Here is a 14,662-nt window from a genome sequence, read left to right as displayed (position 1 = left end):
AAAGGCTTTTGACAAGGTCCCACTCAAGAAATTGGTGTGCAAAATCAAAGCACATGATATTGGGGGTAATGTACTGACGTGGATAGAGAACTGGTTGGCAGACAGGAAGCAGAGAGTCAGGATAAGCGGATCCTTTTCAGAATGGCAGGCAGTGACTAGTGGAGTGCTGCAGGGCTCAGTGCTGGGACCCCAGCTCTTTAAAATATACATTAATGATTTGGATGAAGGAATTGAGTGCAATATCTCCAAGTTTGCAGATGACACTAAGCTGGGTGACGGTGTGAGCTGTGAGGATGACGCTAAAAGGCTGCAGGGTGACTTGGACAGGTTAGGTGAGTGGGCAAATGCATGGCAAATGCAGTATAATGCGGATAAATGTGAGGTTATCCACTTTGGGGGCAAAAACATGAAGGCAGAATATTATCTGAATGGCGTCAGATTAGGAAAAGGGGAGGTGCAGCGAGACCTGGGTGTCATGGTTCATCAGTCATTGAAAGTTGGCATGCAGGTACAACAGGCGGTGAAGAAGGCAAATGGTATGTTGTCCTTCATAGCTAGGGGATTTGAGTATAGGAGCAGGGAGGTCTTACTGTAGTTGTACAGGGCCTTGGTGAGGCCTCACCTGGAATATTGTGTTCAGTTTTGGTCTCCTAATCTGAGGAAGGACGTTCCTGCTATTGAGGGAGTGCAGCGAAGGTTCACCAGACTGATTCCCAGGATGGCGGGACTGACATATGAGGAGAGACTGGATCAACTGGGCCTTTATACACTGGAGTTTAGAAGGATGAGAGGGGATCTCATAGAAACTTATAAGATTCTGATGGGACTGGACAGGTTAGATGCGGGATGAAGTCCAGAACCAGGGGACACAGTCTAAGGATAAGGGATAAGCCATTTAGGACTGAGATGAGGAGAAACTTCTTCACTCAGAGAGTTGTTAACCTGTGGAATTCCCTACCGCAGAGAGTTGTTGATGCCAGTTCATTGGATATATTCAAGAGGGAGTTAGATCGGGCCCTTACGGCTAAAGTGATCAAGGGATACGGAGAGAGAGCAGGAAAGGGGTACTGAGGGAATGATCAGCCATGATCTTATTGAATGGTGGTGCAGGCTCGAAGGGTCGAATGGCCTACTCCTGCACCTATTTTCTATGTTTCTAACTATAATAAAATCTGTCATGGGACATTTGTCTCTGTATTTTGAAGGTAGAGCAGTGTGGAAAGAGGTACGGTACTGGGCTGGCCCACAAATTCCTTTTTGTTCATGAGCGCCAAGCATCGTAGAAGACAACAGCGGAGAGTTGTCAGTTGAGGATACGGGGTTTAGTTGCCTTTGAGGCGTTCCCTCTCATTCAGGATGATTTCAGTCTGAGCCTCTCCTACAATACTCTTTCCAAGCCCCAAACAGGCTATACGTTGTAAAAACAACATTATCATTATACTGAAAATCTGAAATGTTTCAAATTAAATACCTGTGCTGACTCTTCCAGAGTTTAAACCAAAACCACCTGGGATATGATGGACGTTTCGGCTTAGCTGGCGCGAAGTGTATAATAACGTTGTTTATTAATAACCTTTCACAAGATTTCACACGACTGCTCAAATGTGTGCCTCCAAAGCGCACCAGTGCATTTGAACCCAAATCATAAATGATGTGGCAAGAAAATCTAAACCATGCACTTTTTAGTGATTACATCATCATCGTAGGCAGTCCCTCAGAATCAAGGAAGACTTGCTTCCACTCTTAACATGAGTTCTTAGGTGGCTGAACAGTCCAATACGAGAACCACAGTCTCTGTCACAGGTGGGACAGATCGTCATTGAGGGACTGGTTTGCCGCACGCTGTTTCCACTGCCTGCGCTTGATTTCTGCATGCTCTCGGCGACGAGACCTGAGGAGCTCAGCACCCTCCCACATGCACTTCCTCCACTTAGGGCGGTCTTTGGACAGGGACTCCCAGGTGTCAGTGGGGATGTCGCACTTTATCAGGGAGACTTTGAGGGTGTCCTTGTAACGTTTTCGCTGCCCACCTTTGACTCGTTTGCCATGAAGGAGTTCCGAGTAGAGCGCTTGCTTTGGGAGTCTCATGTCTGGCATGCAAACAATGTGGCTTGCCCAGCTGAGCTGATCAAGTGTGGTCAGTGATTACATAGAATTATAAAGAATATACAGCACAGGCCATTCAGCGCAGCAGTCCGTGCCGACATTTATGCTCCACTTGAGCCGCCTCCCATCCTTCCTCATCTAACTATCAGTATAATTCTTTCTTCCCTTAACCCTCATGTGCTTATCTAACTTCCCCTTCAATACAGCTATACGATTCACCTAACTACTCCCTGTGGTAGCAAATTCCACATTCTCACCACTTGCTGGGTGAAGAAGTTTCTTTTGAATTCACTACTTGATTTCTTTGTCACTATCTTATATCGATGGCCTCTAGTTTTGCTTGTTTAAACCTAAATAACCTGGGATATGATGGACGAGGCGTATAAAGTCTTGGGACTGGTTTCATTCTAGGATCTTGCTACATCAAATATCTTGACATAAATGCTCAAAATACAGTAAACCGCCACATATTCACATCCACAGGTATCTCATTTGGCAGGCATTTCAGATTTTTATCGTTGCTGTAAAATACTGTTTCAAGCTCTCAGTCTCTACACATCTACAGCTTTGCTCTTTTGAAGTGCTGTTTCACAATATTCTCATTTAATTTGATTTAATGAAGGATTTGCCAAACAGTATATGATTCTTCAGTGGTCTATCCAATTGGAAACTCTTTCTCCGCCTCAAGCCTAAATTTTTCTACCACACTGGTTAACTGTTTTGAGTCAAACCACCAAAATGCTTGTGATGTCACCGATTGCAGTTCCTCACTTGCTCCATCCTGTGACATTTTTTGAAACCCTCAGAGCCAATCACCCCGAGGCTTTAGTTATTAAACCGCAAGCCAAAATATCAAGATTTCTTTTAACCCTTACACAGCTCAAAGGTTTTTTTTTCCAGCCAATTTATGCAAAGTCTTGGAAGCCTGATCCTGATCCAGTCACATCCTAGATACAACCGATTGGCAAACTTTTAAAGCATTTTGTGTGTCGGACCAGGGCATTTTCAGCCAGCAGATATACCCATGAAGAATTGAGGCTGCGTTTCTATTTTAACTGAATGATAATGTTACACATATTAAAAAGAGGTCTACTTACGGGATTTAAACACTGTAAAATACTGATAATTGCCTTGAAATTATATCAGGCTCCATGGGCAAAATATTGATAATTGCCTTGAGATTATATGGCTGCCAGTGGTGTTGGAGGACATAAGCTCCGAAATTCACCACCCAAAGTTTTTTTTTGGAGCGAAATAAATTTAAGGCCATTTCGCTAGTTTCGCCAATGGTATAACGCCGTCCTTAAAAATATAAGGGCTGATTTTTTTGAGAACCGTTTTTGTGACATCACTCAGGGTCAAACCCAATGATAATGCCGTTTGTGCGAGTTTCCCCAATAAGGATATTTTTAAGGACAGGGCTAAATACCACTTTTAAAAAGCTTGCCTTACCTAGTCGCGTCTGATCGAAATCGGCGATAACGGTACCATCTTGGGAAACGGTGCTAAAAGTTAAAACTTTTGGAGGGAACAAAACCCATATTTTATATAAAAACTACTTAAAAATGTTTACAGCATTTCCTGCAAATGTATATCCAGAATTCTAGATAGTTGCTGCTCTTTATTGAGAGGAAGTAAATGGTACATCACAGAGCTAAAGAGAGACTTGCTTGTAAATTCTAGTATTTAAATGCTGTTAATGTGTTTATGAATATTGGATCTGCTTGAGACATTAAGGAGGGCTATGAGTTGACATTTGGAGATGTGATGAGTAATGAATCGGGCAGTTAATCATGACCTGTATCTGATTATTAATTGGACCGTCAGTCAACCATTATAACTGCTGGAGCAAATTAATTCAAAAGGTATAAACAATATAAATAGTAAAAAACAATTGAAAGTTTCGGAGACGGGACGTGAACAGTTCGGTGGTGGCTGAAATGTCTGCCATCCATAATGGGGTCAGTGGGAATCCTTCCAACTGGGGGTTTTGTGAACAAATCCCTCCTGTTTAATTCAGGCTGCTATGGCTGTTAGTTTAAGGAGCTGGGCGAAATGCAAACAGAAAATGCAATTTAAGGATATGTTAAGATTGCCAAGAGCCCCGTCTTTTTGTGAACAAACTCGCCGAGTTGCAATTGTGCCTCGTGTTTCATTGACCAATGTTACCCTGGAAACCTAAATGCTTCAAGTGTTGGGCATGCGCAGAATGGCCGTTATTTTTAAGGGGAAAAAATTTAGCTCCGTCCTTAAAAACGGAGGTATTTTAAGGCTATGCCCAAATTTTAAAAACTTTTGGCGAAACTTGGGCCTTAATTTTTTGGCATTATTTTGGCCTAAAATAAAGGACATTATTCACAAATAGCATTAAAAAACGATGCTATTCTTAAATGTGAAATTTCTAGCCTGTAATGAGGGAAAGCTCGTGGAATCTTTTTTTTTTACTTTTCTCTCGAGCCAGAGAATAACTATAATGAAATATATTCACCTTCTACCAATGCCACCAAAAAATAGATTAAATAGTTATTCTTTCATCAATTGCCATTTGTGTGATTTTGCTGTGAGCAAATTGGCTGCTACACTTAAACTACATAAGTCAGCGCACTTCAAAGTAATTTGTTTTAATCAAAGCCTTTTACGATATTTCTGAGATGCAATAAGATGCACATTATTCAAATCTGTCTGTCTTTCCCACTTCATTTCCCTTGAAAATTGTTCCACATAAATACTCCTTTACCCCCAACAGTGATCAAGAAAATTCCAGAATATTCACCTATTGGTCCATATCTTCTTCATTCACCTGCCTTCCATAAGCAACCACTTTAATTCGGGACCTTAAACGGTGGGCTAGGTTGTACATGGTATTTGGGGAAAGTGATCTTGAGAACCTGATAATTTTTGCTCCATGCTTTCTTTAGTGCCTTATATTGTGATGCGGGATTTGCTGAATGAAGTCATTTTAGTTTCTTTTGTTTCTCATTAGTAGTTTGTTAGAGGTTGATTTTCAGATACGTTCTGTAAAAATATTCAGTAAGATTAGCCACAATTTGCTGCTGTACTATGATGAAGTAGTTGAAAAGGGTCCTATTGCCCCTATAACTGGCTTTTAAGCAAAACCATCCTTGAACAGCTCGGAGTGGCCTGTGAAGAGAGTGATCTTTAGTTAAAAGAATTTCTATATTGTACATTTTGTATGAACTTGTAGCAAGGCCAAAGCTGTACCTTTTTATTAAAAAAAGATTTAAGCCATGGTAGCTGCGTGGGATTTATTTTCTGCTTTTTTGCCTTGTTGGATGAATACATGGATGATTGAGACATCGGGGCCGAAATTCAGGTACGCCGGGAAGTTGCCGCACCTCTGAGTTTCCTACTTCGTTTTAACGCTGGGATCCATGAGGCGGCTGTATGATCGATTTTAAGGACTTTGAAATAAGGTCCCATCGGAAGTCAGTCACAGTGGGGCCGGGAGATCAACAAAAAGGCAGGCCGGGGGGCTGAATTTCGATTGGGACCGTGACTACGCCGCTGTCGATCAGCGGAGGAGTGGTTGGTGACGTCACAGCGCGTGTGCGTCACCACGCTCTCTCCCCTCCGTTAAAAGGGAGAGAATTTGTCTTTTTTTATCCAGCCACTGGGGCACCAGGGAGGGTTTCGGCCGGGCCAGCAGCCGGGCACCCAAGAGAGGTTACAATGGCTGCCGGTTGGCAGCCCGGCCAAACCCATGGGCACGATTTTGCTGGCTGATCGGGAAGTTGGCCAGCAAATACATGGCGGCCGCAGCAGTGGACCCTCCCCTTGAAGGGCTGCTGGGCTGGAGCTTGACAGATCAGAAAAGCCTGTTTTCTGCTGAAAACCGGCTTTTGCGATGCCTTCCCGGATCCGTAGACACCCTGTACGGACCCGGGGAAACCAGAATTTCTGGGTCAGTGACGTCAATGAAGTCATTGGCCCGCTGCCAATCACTTCCTGCCTGGCAGGTGCATTTAAAATTGACCCCTTCCAGGGTGTCCTGTTTACAAGAGATTTGCCCATTAAGACAGTTTTTTGTCTCTGAGGCAAGAAAAGCTGCTTGGCAGGTGTATCTGAGCAGGAGGTCTAGTTTCCGGAGTTCATTGCAACCGTACATGAGCGTCTCCATCAGTGGCAGGATTAGGAGGGTATGCGAGAAGCCCGAGTTGTTTCTCTGCCTAATGGTTCATTGGCCTGGATTTTCCTGTAATAATAACGGTGATGCTCATTGTAATTACAGGGTGAATTTGACGACAACCTCTGCCATCCGCACATGCGCAGTTAAACGTGGAACTCCAGAAGCTGCTGTCGGATACCTTGCTCCTCCACAGGGTGCGCTGTTGCAGTCTTTGCTGACTCAGCACTGAAATCACAGTAATGGCGGGAACTTGGGGTACTTATGCACTAGTTCGACACTAAAGGTGGCTGAAAAAGTTAGAGCTGGTACATTTAGTAGTAAGTGAGCTTCTAATGCTAATTACCGCTGAACAACTCCTTTGGCCCTGAAAAAATTATTTTACATTTGTGGAATCTCCTTCCCTCAGAAGAAAATTAATGTTAATTTAAAATAAAAAAATTTTTTTGACTTTTTTCTGTTTGTCTCTTATCTCTGTCTCTTAATCCCATTTGTATTTCCAAATCACTTTCTTTACATTATTTAAATGTAATTTATATTTCCTGCTTTATACTTCCTGGTTTGGATTCTGTGTGGCTTGGTGAGAATGCTTCAATGTGATTGGTTGAAAAGCCTTGCTGTGGCTTGGCTTGATAGATGCCACAGATCCCCTCTAGAGGGCACCTCACTGGAAAAGATGCTGGATTAGTGGAACTCTCCACTGACCAGCCCCCAACAAGTCTGTGGGCAGCTGTCAGCGAGGTGAAAGGCGAAAGCCATTCCTTCGCTGCTGAGAATGAAATCTTGGCCATTGTTTTTCTTGTAGCATGCTATCCCATTCACTTCACGCGCAAGGTCAACTTTACTTTGTTGGGAAGCACAGCCTTGCTGATAGAAGCCAGCTTTTTTTGATGAGCATGAGTAACGGATATTGGGAAACAGCCTGTTTCTCAACATTCCCCCTTTGCAAACTTGTCCACCCCTTTAATAATGACATTGGATCATTTCTACGATCGAAAATGTTTTCAAAGCATTTTTGTCCCCGCCTTTCCTGAAGGATAGCAATCACTGCTGTAGACATTATCGCATAAATGCTTAACATGCTTGTATCAAATTCTTCTCTGCGCTGTTTAAGAGTAGCATTAGCCCATTTATTTTAAACAGGTTAACAGCTCCGAGAGGAATTTGATAAAGAATCATAGCTGATCGTAATTTCTACCCTCCAGGCACCAGTCATTTTTCCCTTTTGCTCGGGCAAAGTGCCAGTTGTCTGCCCAATGTGTATATGGTGCAGGGTGGAAGTTTAGCATATGGAGAATTGTAGGTGTATACTCGCCTGTGAGTGGACACTCCCGTGGGGGTTGGCAGTGGAGGGGGGGCATGGACGTGGGGTGTTGGTATCTGTAGGTGTAAGCTTGCGTGTGGAGAATTGAAGGTGTAAGCTTGCGGGGGGGGGTGGGTGGGTGGGTGGGTGGGGTCTGCAGGTGTAAGCTTGCGTGGGAGGGAGGAAGCGTGGGACTGTAGGTGGAAACTCAGATGGCATCACCCCGGAGGAATCTAGTGCACTGTGCCACCTGGCCAGTGTAGTTATTGGGCTAGAATTTCCATTGGCTTGCCGCCCGGTTTCTGGGCGGTATTGGCTATTGTGAGCGATAACCAGGCGAGTGAGAAATTCCCTACCCTGAGTTACGCCGGCGGTTTCGAGGTACCGCTGGGGAGCGGACCGCCGGCATGCACTGTCCTCAGATCACCCTGGCGCGATATTTGGCTCAGCGGTGACCCGTAGGTAAGTATGAAAAACAACGCCCACGAGGATCAACAGAGCTGGGCGGGAGGTGAGTAGCTCTTCAAGGAAAAGGTTTAGTATTATTTTAAAATTCTGTTATGGTGATTTAGGCTAAAACGGTCTTGAGAATGTTTTTATGATGTTTTTTGAAAAAATATTTTTTGTGTTTTTCTGCTCCTTGGCCCAACCCGCAGCCTCGGGGTAAATTTTTAGTGATTTTTTAATTTATCGCCCATTTTCTTTAGGAACCGCCCAATCGACCCTAAATTCCACTATTCTGCCCAGAATGGGGGTACAACGCCCATTTTTTTCGCTCGGCAGATATTGTTCTTGTTTTGGGGGATGTTTTCGCGGTCTTAGGAATTTTAGCGTTCTTTTGGGCGGCAGTCGGGCGCTGGCAGGCTGTTAGGAAATTCTAGCTCTTAATATTTAAAATGTTGTGCTGTTGCAGTGATGGGGATGTAATTCCCTGGATCTTTAAGGCAATGGTCCAGCTGTTCCTGGAACCCCACCCTGCCAGCTAAGAACTTGCCCGTACAATTTTTTTTTAAGTTAGCGCTTACCTTGTACAGATGTGGTTCTAGCTGTGGGTGGCAACTGCGTGCCTGCCAATCTGGGCATTTGTGAGGAATAATGTAATGGGTGGGGAGCCAGGTGTGATTCATTCAGGGCCAAAGATTCTGGGTAAGGAATCCTAACCGCTGAATTCATCAGTCCCCTGTTCCAGTTGTTTATATTTCGACAGGCAGTCGGTGCAAACGACAGAAAGTGATGTTGTGATGTGAAGCATTTGACTTGGGCACCAGCGAAAGTCCAATCATCCCCAGGCTTAGGTTTAAGTCGAATTAGTTATCGACACTTTGGGATTTCTGTCTTGCTGTGCCTCTCTCCAATTCTGTCCTTGACCTCTCCTGTCCTGAAGATAGTGATTTGTGCCGGGACATTGCTCTGTGGGGCGCAGTTACCCTCTGGTAACGTGCCCAACCAACCTTTCCTCACATGCAATCCTGGATAGTTCCAGACATTTGGAAACGGAGTTTCGAATTCATCCCGCATTCTGATCGACTGGGAGCCCTTTAACTGACCACTTCATCTAAACAGTGCAGCCAGATAATGGCTCCAATAACAGAGCAGCAAAGCCCAATTGGGGAGCAGCCATAGGCACAAACATGAAAAGATTCCATGAAATTGTCCAAAGCTATAAGCCAACCGTACCAGGAAACGGAGAGCAGAGGCAGATTATCTTGAGAGCTTGCCTTGGTGGTCTTGTCATTCAGTTGGCCTGCTTATTCTCTAATTCTGTGGTTCAAACCATGTGTGGGGGAGTTGTATTGTGTAGTATATTGAAAAGCGAATAATTCTAGAACGTGAAGACAGCGTTTGTTATGCTGCTCACATAGTCATATAACATGGCCTGTTCTAGAACTGGTGTCCAATGCAGAACTGGATCTAGTTGGGGTTTTTTAGGTAGGTATGTGTAAAAGAGAGAGAGAGGGGTCAAATTGCAGATATACAAAATGCTTCTGTTGCACATGTGTGGACGTGAAAGTGTTTTTTGTTAAAGCAGCAATTTAAAAACTGGATTTAAAAAAAAAAACATAGTTTTGGATTTGAAGATCACTTGGAGGGTGGATCCATCCCAAAACCAAACTGTCCAGTTTAAAACTGATAGATGTTCTCTGCAATGGTCTTTCTACAGCAAAGCCAGGAGCCCCCAATAAAACTCAAAGGGCCCAAATTGCCCCACGCGCTGCTAGGGGGCGGTAACCTGGGACATTTAACACCGCTGTCCGCGGCCTCTGATGACCATCACTGGGCCACCAGGGCAGCGTGCGACTGGGCCAGCAGCCCGGCACCCATGACGGAGTGCCAGGCTACACAATGGTGGCCCGGACCACGCTAGGGCCGTCATGGTCGAGCCGACCCAAGAGTCGGCCGCCAAAAAAAATGGCGGCCCAGAGCGCCGGCGCCCTCCCCTTTAATCACCGCCCTGAGCGCGGATGTCTGTCGCAAAGCTGGTGTTGATATCCACCTGCATCAAACCTAGATGAAGGTCCAAGATAATGAAGTGGAAGCACTGTGTTATCACCTTGCCAGTGTTATTCAGCTGGTCCATGACTTTTTAGGTAAGAGGTACCAGGCATTTTAAATTGGTTTAGATAGGCAAATGGGTTAGCGCTGCATTGAATTCCAAAATCATTTGCAATTTGAAATTAATACCTCAATTAAAGGCAAGCAAAACCGAATGCTGGAATATTTCTGGTGGATTAACAAGAGTTGGTAAGATTAGTCTCAATGTCCTCTCATATGCCAAGCCCCCTCTTGACTGATTTTTAAATGAATGTTTATTTTTCACATTAGAATATAGGCTGCACTGTAACCCACTGACCGCCTGGATCACTGTTCCCTCCCACCCCACTCGGTACAGAAGGTTCTGGAGAAGTTGGACAGATTGATTTTGATACTAATTGTCTTTTCCATTATTAACATCATTTTGCTGGTGGCACATAGGTTGCAGTCATTAGGCAAAAATTTGCGGCCTAGTTAAAACAAAGCGCGCTGCCGATTTGACACACATACTTCAAAGGATTGTCTGAAGCGGAGCAATCTTGGATACTGTGAAGGGTAGTTACCTTGTCAATTGGCTGGTCTGTGCACATTTTGTGCCTCACTGCCTCAATGACAGTAGCAACGAGCCAACATTTAAAACGTCCTTCACTTCTGCCTCTCTAACAAAAAAAAAATGTAAGATCAGGAATTTATTTTTCCATGACTGAGTGCCCATCAAATTCCATGAAGCTTGGCAGGTCTGGGCAGTCTTGAACCAGAGTGGAGTAAATATTTACTCAAATACTTCACAATGGCTGCATTGGCTGTCGTGCAATGTGGGGACTCGCTGTCTGCAACAATCTTCAACTGGATTCGACCTGCAGACTTTAGACTAAATTTAAACTCGTCTCTCCAGAGCTGAAGCATGCAACATATCTCCCTTCACCCCCCACCCACCTTGTTTGAGAAGTTAAGTATAACACAACAATCATGTTTTAACAAAATAAACCATTTTCAATTTGCGGTGTTGTAGGAGTGTTTTCTTTAATGCAGACAGACCTAGCAGTGTAATGCTGTATCAACAGATAGGAGCGAAGTGCTGAGGGTATGTTTTCAAGGAGTCGATATTTTTAGCTTTTCAATAGCAACATGGAAGCTGGGCTCCATCTTTAATGAACCTGGTTCAAGTTCATGAAGTTAAAGGTCAGTCTGTTAAAACTGCAAAATTGATTGGATTTTACTTTTTAAAAGTTTGTGTTCGAGAAAGGCTCTACCTTCTAAAACGTCCAGTTTTGTACTGTGTCTGCGTGATTGCAGAATGTGATTCAAAGCACAAATATCTGACAATCTGCAGTTTAACTGACAGAAACCCTCTGTGCAATGATTCTGATGCCTGCTTTCAACCCAGCAGTCTGGCTGTCTGAAGTTTATAATCCTCTGCGCACAGCAACTCTTAAACATCTGGGCTTTTGCCAGCTAGCATGGAGCAGAATTATTTTAAATCTACAAAAGGTAGTTATAGTGGCACATTAAGAGCTGCCCTATAGTGGCACATTAAGAGCTGCCCTTCCCCACCAATACTGAGGCAGCTCAAACATAGAGGCTCAAACATAGAGGTAAAGTAGGGATGAGCCGCAAAGCCCAGTCCAAAAATAGATAATGGGCCAAAATTCAGATACTATTAAATACTAATCGTTTGAATAATTTGTTAACTATATTCTCTGCCTCTTTTTTAAATGGAAAAAAAGTACTTGTGCAGAATGCAACAATTTAGCATTTCTGGTTACCTCAAATCAGATATAGAGATGTTTCTTTATCAATTGCATTATATTTTAGAAAGTATATTGCAAACCATTAGACAGGAAGGTGAATGAAAACCCGTGAATCAGCAATGGCACTGTGCTCTCATGGCACTTTCAGAGTAACCGCTACATGAACAAAATGTACTGTGACTGGATGTGTGTCTAGAATTACTGCTTTATATTTTGAGTGTGAGCATGAGTTTCTGTTCCTCTCCCTAGTCCGCTTCCATTGCCAGGCTAGCACACCGTTCCCCAGAACCCCGTTCAGTTCCATTTGTTTTAAACCCATCCAGAAAGGTTTTCCTTCAGTTTTGAGAACAGGAGTGCCTGCAGGGTGGGAAGGAGTTGTGATATATTCCTACTACATCACTAACAAACACACTCTACGAGATGGCTCTTCACACACAAACCTGTCGTCATGTGACTTTGCCACGCGACCCTTTCATTATTTACATCAGTCGTTGCATTACCACAGTAGTCCACTAGGTGGAGCAGCCGTCCAGTAGGGGGAGCTCTATTACAGGAGTGAGTGAGATATGTTGGTGCATTGATTCAGACTCCTTGATACATTGTATCCTAATGCTACCTCTATGCTATGTCTATAAGCAGTAATCCCACACAAAAAGGTTCCCTTAAAGCAGCATTTCCCCTCCCCCTCTTATTGTAACAAATAAAACTATCTGTGCCAATGTACCCATTACACGATTATTTCCATGAGCAGGCAGTGTTCAGGAACTGACATGTAACATATACAAGAGTATTATAATGCAATAAAACAGTGTATTATTTTTCAGTATAACACTCGCTTCCTGTCATCTGATAAGACCACACGCACTTTATGTCGCAGTAAAACCCCCTGACTTGGACTGTTCACAATCTAACAGTTTTGTTTGAAAGGTTTTGTTTTTCCAGTGGAGGTGTATCTTTCTTCCACGTCGCGATATTGTCACCAGTTTGCTGATGGTCCCGTTTTTCTGTGAAGGATGTGGGAATTTCTAAAATGAAGAAAAGTTTTTTTAAAAATGGGTTTATTTCCTTTTTTTTTTGGAGGCCCATGAGATGGAGCTATTAGTTAAAGTTGTCCAGGTTTTCAGCGAATAGCAAAGACAGCATTAGGATTGATAACCAAGGTCCCACCCACTCCCACACATGTCCAACCCACGTCTGGCTTTAGACATGGCCAGAGATCACAGCCCCAATGTGACCCCATTCACAACATGTTCAATATGAAAGTAAAGAGCTGGCAGATAATTTGCATTATTTTAAGTGGAAGATGCAGGGGTGCGATTCCACTTATTTAGTTGGGAGATTTGGACATTCAAATACAATCAGATTTGCTTACATTTGCCCTTTAAAGATGTTGTATAACACAGGAGATACATTGATAATCCTGGTCACCAGCTTGTTGTGCTTATGCCAAGCTTGAAGTGCCTCCCAGCTGTTTGTGGTCTTGCATTTCCATCTGACTTTTGTTCATTATTTGATTGCAATTATTTTAAAAGCTTCCATCTGCATCAGGTGCAGTTAATTCGGAGAGTGCTCTGAAAATATCTAATTGCAAAAAGGAAGCATTACTATTACCTCTGGGCTTTATTTTTGTTGCCAATTTGGCAACGACCTCGCAAAATATGTTAGCCAGTCTAGTAACAACCTGCATATTGCTGATTTTTGTCATATCTTCAAAGGAAGAAGCACTATTGAGTTTTAACAATCACGGGATTCTGAGCCTCTCTTCCTTAAGGCAGCACAGTGCTTGTTGCGAATGGGCAGCACATCAATCTTATCAGTTTAATATCCCCTATGGGGACATGATATTGAATTGATTTTTGGACAGGGAGCTGGATCAGGGGCATGCCCCGTCCATCCATGCACCGACCTGGTATTGCAATATTTCCAGGAACGGTGCAACTTCGCCTCTCAGCCTTTTGGCCTAAGATCAAACACATTGGCGCAAAGTGATCTTTGGCATTAGAGTTGATCTGGAAAGAAATTGGATAATAAAAAAAATAAATAAATAAATTTTAAAAAAAAGCACATCAATCCTGCATAAGTGATGTCCTGATTTTTGTTAATTAAAATGGCAGGTATACAGTAACATCAATAAGTAATGAGACAATGCAAAGGAAGGGGCTTTTCCCACAATACAGATCCATATGTACCAGCCTAGGAAACCAGCAAAGCTGACCCCCAGTTTCGGTGCAGCTTGCCTGCTTGAAAATGACGCTGGATATAGAAATACTGACGTGAAGTAAAGACTAGGGGATACACTGAAATTGCAGTGGGACACGGGCTTGAAATGACTTGTAGTGCGTAACAACAACAACTCGTATTATATAGCACCTTTAACATAGATAAATGTCCCAAGGCACCTCACAGGAGTATTAGTAGACACAAAGTTAGACACCACGCCACATAAGGTCGCTTTAAGGTAGATGACCAAAAGTTTGGTTTTAAGGCACATCTTAAAGGTGGTAAAGAGGTTTAGGGAGGCAATTCCAGAGCTTAGGGGCCCAGGCAACAGAAGACATGGCCACTGATGGTCGAGCGATTATAATCCTGGATGCTCAAGAGGGCAGAATTACAGGAACACCGATACCTCGATGGGGGGGACGGGGTGGGGTTGGTGGGAGTGGTATTAGAGGGCTGGAGGAGATCGGGAGGGGCGAGGCCAGAGAGCGATTTGAAAACAAGAATGAGAATTTTTAAATGGAGGCATTGCTTAATAGCATGAATTTCGAAATACTGAAGTTGGATGTGAGTGCTGAAGGAATGGGGTGTATTTTCTAGACCAGAGGA

At 43.5% G+C, this 14,662-nt stretch overlaps 1 protein-coding gene and 1 pseudogene across 8 annotated transcripts in view; both read left to right on the top strand.

The window, feature by feature from the left end:
* fhod3b (formin homology 2 domain containing 3b) overlaps positions 1-14,662 on the top strand; it is a 679,123-nt gene that overhangs the window by 299,193 nt on the left and 365,268 nt on the right. The gene's annotated exons all lie outside the window — the stretch shown is intronic.
* Positions 13,615-13,779, top strand: LOC139264897 (U2 spliceosomal RNA; annotated as a pseudogene).

The sequence above is a fragment of the Pristiophorus japonicus genome, chromosome 5, assembly GCF_044704955.1.
Source record: "Pristiophorus japonicus isolate sPriJap1 chromosome 5, sPriJap1.hap1, whole genome shotgun sequence".
Classification (NCBI taxonomy): domain Eukaryota; kingdom Metazoa; phylum Chordata; class Chondrichthyes; family Pristiophoridae; genus Pristiophorus; species Pristiophorus japonicus.
Note: the sequence above shows the minus strand (reverse complement) of the source record. Positions and strands in the feature narration are given on the sequence as shown.